The sequence below is a fragment of the Prionailurus bengalensis genome, chromosome A2 (genome assembly GCF_016509475.1).
Source record: "Prionailurus bengalensis isolate Pbe53 chromosome A2, Fcat_Pben_1.1_paternal_pri, whole genome shotgun sequence".
In the NCBI taxonomy this organism is placed as follows: Eukaryota; Metazoa; Chordata; class Mammalia; order Carnivora; family Felidae; genus Prionailurus; species Prionailurus bengalensis.
In genome coordinates, this window is record NC_057348.1 from 10232092 (window position 1) to 10237860 (window position 5769).

Genomic DNA, 5769 nt, shown 5'->3' on the forward strand with positions numbered 1-5769 from the left:
AGAAAAGAAAAAAGGTAAATTGTATGGTATGTGACTTTTATTTCAATAGAAAACAAAAAACATGTTGAGTGAAAGAATCCAGACATTAAAAATCCAGATATATAAAAAATACATTATAAAATGATCCCATGAGGTCTGAAGTTCAAGAACAGGCAAAATTAATCTATGTTGATAGAATTTCCATAAGGTTGCCTGGCCAAGGGAACGGTAAAATCCACGCAGCCGGGGAGCAGACTGGCTGGCAGAGGCAGGAATGTATATGCATATAAAAATTGACAGAGCGGGGCGCCTGGGTGGCTCAGTCGGTTGAGCGTCCGACTTCGGCTCAGGTCATGATCTCGCGGTCCGTGAGTTCAAGCCCCGCGTCGGGCTCTGGGCTGATGGCTCGGAGCCTGGAGCCTGTTTCAGATTCTGTGTCTCCCTCTCTCTCTGCCCCTCCCCCGTTCATGCTCTGTCTCTCTCTGTCTCAAAAATAAATAAACGTTAAAAAAAATTAAAAAAAATTCACAGAGCTGCACACCAAAGGATCTGTGTACTTGACCATATGTAAGTTGTGCCTCCATCAAAATAATTAACAATGAAAAATAAAAAGACATAGGGGCACCTGGGTGGCTCAGTCAGTTAAGCATCTGACTCTTGATTTTAGCTCAGGTCATGATCCCACGGGTTTGTGGGTTTGAGCCCCACATGGGGTTCCTCACGCTGACAGTGCGGAGCCTGCTTGGAATTCTCTCTCTCCCTCTCTGTCTCTCCTGCGCATGTGTTCTCTCTCAAAATAAATAAACTTAATTAAAAAAAATTTTTAAATAAAAAGACATACCTCATAGTTAAAATGGAGGTCACGTGTGTTTACCTTCCCACGTTCACTCCCCTCTCCCGCTACAGAAACAACAACCTAAAAAAAAAAGATACTGAACAATTACCGACCCCTTGCTCTGTGCTTTACAAGAATTAACTTGGGGCACCAGGGTGGCTCCGTCAGTTAAGCGCCTGACTTCCTTCCGCTCAGGTCACGGATCTCGCAGTTCAGTTTGTGAGTTTCAGCCCCATGTTGGGCTCTGCGCTGACAGCTGCAGAGCCTGCTTGGGATTCTCTGTCTCCCTCTCTCTCTGCCCCTGCCCTAATCGCTGTCTCTGGAAAATAAGTGAACACTAAAAAAACAAAAGAATGGACTCATTTAAGCTTCCCAGTAACCCTATGAAGCTGCGTGGATTATCATCCCCTTTTACAGACGAAGAAACTGAAGCACAGGGCAGTGAAGTCACTTGCTCAGAATTTTACTGTTGGTCTGGGGCACTGCCAGGATTTGAGCCCAGGGAGCCTCACTCACCTGAGCCAGGATGCCTGGCACACCACAGGACACTAGCCCCTATGTTTGTTACAAACTTGATTCATAGTTTCACTTTCTGTTCTTCAGTAACGGATATAAGCACTATCAAATTGTATCATTTTTTTTCTGCTTGCTTTTTTTTTTTTTTTTTTTTTAATTCCCCCTCCAACCCAATGGTTTTTTGAGTTTAGCCTTGTTGATACGTTTATTCTTTCTGGTGCCAGACGAATCTACTCCCCTCTCTTTTTCTGGCCCCTGCTGGAGGAGACTTGGTTTGCAAAGAGCCTTATCTTTTGAGAAACGATCCTTAGTCCCTCCCCTGCTAAGAATCCGTCAGTCGCTCCCACAATCCTCAGGGTCAAGCTTGAACTCCAGAGACGTGCTGGAACCCCTCCATCCCCACCATCTGCAGCATCTGGAGACTGCCCCCCACTTCAGGTTCGTCAGCGTGAAAAACTCCAGCCATACCCCATCATGCTCTGTTTGTTCAACCATCTGTTCACCCAGCAGCTACTTACTGAGCCCTTTCCACACGCTAGACACTGTTGTAGGAGCCAGGGACTCAGCAGAGGACAAGACAGACAATGATCCTTAGGGAGCTGACATCCTGGTTGAGACAGACAAGTAAAAAAAAAATAGAGTTGTATTTACTAAAATTTGCAAGGAAGAAAAATTGAGCTGTTTGAGGATAAGAATTTGGTAGAGATGGGGTGGGGCCTGTTTTAGGCAGAGATGCAATCAGGGAGGATTTCTCTAAGAAGGCAACATTTGAGGGGCGCCTGGGTGGCTCGGTCGGTTGAGCATCCGACTTCGGCTCAGGTCATGATCTCACGGTCCGTAAGTTCGAGCCCCGTGTCGGGCTCTGTGCTGACAGCTCAGAGTCTGGAGCCTGTTTCAGATTCTGGGTCTCCCTCTCTCTCTGCTCCTCCCCTGTTCATGCTCTGTCTCTCTCTGTCTCAAAAATAAATAAATGTTAAAAAAATTAAAAAAAAAAAAGAAGGCAACATTTGAGCGAAAATGGAAATGAAGTGAAGAAGAGAGAATGCGGAGAAGGGAAAGCATTGCAGGCAGAGAAGACAACAAGTACAAAGGCCCTGAGGTTGGAATAGGCGGGTTTTTTTTTTTTTTTGAGGAGCGGTGAGGAGGCCACATGGCCAGAGGGGCAGGAGCGAGGGGAGCAGAGTGGGAGATCGGGGGAGAAGTCAGGATGTGCCAGGTTCTCCCTCGCCCACCTCTAGGGCTTTGTCCTTGCTGTTCCTTCAATCAGACACCCTTTTCCTCTCTATCCACTTTGCAGTTTCCTAATTGGTCCCTCAATGTCAGCCCTTCTGCCTCTTCCACAGTAGTCCTGGGATACCTTTCTCCTGACACCCGACACCCTGTCCACTCACTCATTCGGCAAAGACTCATTGAGAATAGGCCAACTGCTGGGCAATTTCAGAGGAGTGACAGTTAAATAAAATAGGGCTGTATTTGATAATAAATACAACAGGGCTTGGAAAGGTCTCTCAAGGAGGTGGCATTTCAACAGAGACCTAAATGATCAGAAGAGGCCCGTCTTGGGGAGATATGATGAAAGGGCACTCCAGACACCGGCTAGTGCAAAGGCCCTGCAGTTGGAAGTAAAGTGAGAATATCTGAGGAACAGAGGGAAAGCCAGCGTTGTTGGATGGGGATGAGGGGAGTGGAGGAGGTACCTCTGGACAGGTGGGCAGAGGCCAAACAAGACTGCCTTGTAGACCAGGTGAGGGGCGGATGTGTTTCCTAAGGCCTCCAAAGAACCAGGAACAGGTTGTCCAGCAGGCAGAGGTGGGGAATGGGGTGTGATTTAGGGTTCCTGAGGCCCCGGAGAAGACTGGAGAGGGGCCAAGAGCAGCTGCGGGGACGTGCCAGTACAGTTATCGTATTCGATTGAGATTGCACAGTAAGTCCCTCGGTCTCCTTGTTTCAAGCCTGCATGCGACTCTGTTTACAGTGCCACCAAAGTCCCCAGCGGGCATCGATAAATACTCACTGAATAAATGAATGCTGGGAGTTTGGAGTAAGAATTTGGCAGGGTTCCCCAGCTCTATCCAGGGAGGGAGTCTGGGACCTGGCAGGCAGCAGAAAGCCCATCCCTGGACACAGTAGCCCAGTCCCTGAGCCAGCCTGGAGCCTAGCTTTGCCACATCCTCTCCATCTGTGAAATAGTTGGGCTGAAGAATTAGAAGAAGACAGGGCAAAGTCTATAGACATCCCAGCTCCAGAGCTGGGGACTTTCCTGACACCCCACACTGTGTCCACCCACTCTTTCCACAAAGATGGAGTGCACCTAGGCCAAATGCTGGGCAATTTCGGAGAGGAGTGACAGTTTAAATAAAGAAAACAGGGCCATGTTTATATATGACAGGGCATGGAAAGGTCTCTCAGAGGAGGTGACATTTAAATGGACACCTAAATGATCAGAAAAGCCTTGGGGAGATGTGTGCCTCAGTTTCCTCATCTGTAAATTGGGAGCAAAAGAACTACCTCAAAGCATTCTTTAAAAATTTTTTTTTTAATTTTTTTTTAACGTTTATTTATTTTTGAGACAGAGAGAGACAGAGCATGAACGGGGGAGGGTCAGAGAGAGAGGGAGACACAGAATCCGAAACAGGCTCCAGGCTCCGAGCCATCAGCACAGAGCCCGACGCGGGGCTTGAACTCACGAACCGCGAGATCGTGACCTGAGCCGAAGTCGGACGCTTAACCGACTAAGCCATCCAGGCGCCCCCCAAAAAAATTTTTTTTAAACAATATTTATTTGGGAGAGAGAGAAAGAGAGAGAGTGGGGGAGGGGCAGAGAGAGAGAGGGAGACACAGAATCCAAAGCAGGCTCCAGGATCCGAGCTGTCAGCACAGAGCCTGACATGGGGCTCAAATTCACAAACAGGGAGATCGTGACCTGAGCCGAATTGGGATGCTTAACCAAATGAGCCACCCAGGCGCCCCTCAAAACGCTCTTTAATTCAATTGACAAATGAACGAGGGACAGCCAGGAGGCTGGTATGGATGGACTAGTGCGCAAGGGGAAGAGATACAGGGAGAGAGAAAAAGGAAGGTGAAGGAGGTGAATCGTGTAGGGCCTGTGGTCTTTGGGTAGGACTTAGGCTTCTACTATAAAGACAGTGGGAGCCATGGAGGGATCTAGGCAGAGGAGGGAGGTGACCACACTCAGGTGTTCACAGGCGTTCTTAGACTGTTGTTTAGGCTGTGGTGGGGAAAATAGACTAGGAGGTAAAGGGTGGAGCTGGGAGACCTGAGAGGAGGCTACCGCGCTGGTCCAGATGAGCAATGAGACCGGACCAGGTAGGTGGGGGCCGAGGAAGGGGTGAGAAGTGGGCGGATTCTGGATCGGTGTCATTCTCCTCCTCTTCCTTCTTTTTCTTTCTCCGTTAAAACACCCCAAATTAAAAAAAAAAAAAAAAAAAGAGGAAAGAAAACATCTCTCCCTGGTCTCTAGGTAACCAAAGTATCCTCAGCCCTCGGCGTTTTGGCTGATCCCCGGAGGGCGCTAATGTTCAGGCTCAGTCGCCAGGGAGCGCTCCCCGCCCTGAGCCCCAAGGGACCAAGGTTTGGCTCACTCACCGGGTTTCCAAGGGAGTGCGGGGTCGGCCTCGAGCCAAGCTGCGCGCTCTAGAGACTCCAGAGACCCTGGAGAAGCTCCGAAGAGACCTCCACTCTCCTCCGCTTGGGCACGGGCCTGCTGCATTTATGGAACGCCACCTGCATGCAACAGCTCTGAAGAAGAGTACGGTCTACATTTTACAGCGGGGAAGATTGAGGCTCAGCAGCCACAGGATCCTTCGGGCCCACAGCGAGTCAGTTGTAACAACGGCAATAACATTAAGCATGACAGCCGCTAACATTTATTAAGCGCTTACTGTGTTCTCAACACTTGGCACGCACGGTCTCAATTTCATCAACACCGAGGGGTGGGTAGGGTAAATCCCACTTCACAGATGAGGCGCTCTTTGGACGTGGGGCTCCCCCAAGGCATGAGATGCTGGGATTTGAACCCAAATCTGTCCAGAGATTGTCTCCAGGCAAAGATGGTCCTTCCCAGCAGCCCCGAGCTTGCGAACGAGGGGGGAGATGAATTGTTTTTGTGTTTAGAGGGGTCCCGGGAGGCCCAAAGGCCTCTGCCAACCCCCGCCTTAACGTGGCTCAGTCTTTTCTTCGGGTTCCCGCGCGCTCAGATGGGGGACACCTGGGCAGGGTGAGGATGCAGAAAGAGGCAAGGGCGGGGGGAGCAGACGGGGTGAATTCGGCCGGGAAAGCGGACGGCCCTGCAGCGGAGACCCCGCAGCCCCGGGGGCCGCCGGGAGCCGCGCCCCCTCGGCCCCGCCCCCTCCCCGGGCGCCGACCTCGGCGGTCACGTGACCCGGCCCGGCGGCCGCTGGGGCCGGAGGGCGCGGCGC

General features: G+C 50.5%; 1 long non-coding RNA gene across 1 annotated transcript; it reads right to left on the reverse strand.

Moving 5' to 3' along the window:
• Window positions 1–1464: 1464 nt before the first annotated feature.
• LOC122486989 lies at window positions 1465–5697 on the reverse strand. The gene is made up of 2 exons (XR_006298290.1): window positions 4937–5697; window positions 1465–1937 (listed from the first exon to the last, which is right to left on the reverse strand). It is a non-coding gene; the product is annotated as an uncharacterized LOC122486989 (long non-coding RNA).
• Between the last annotated feature and the right edge of the window lie 72 nt (window positions 5698–5769).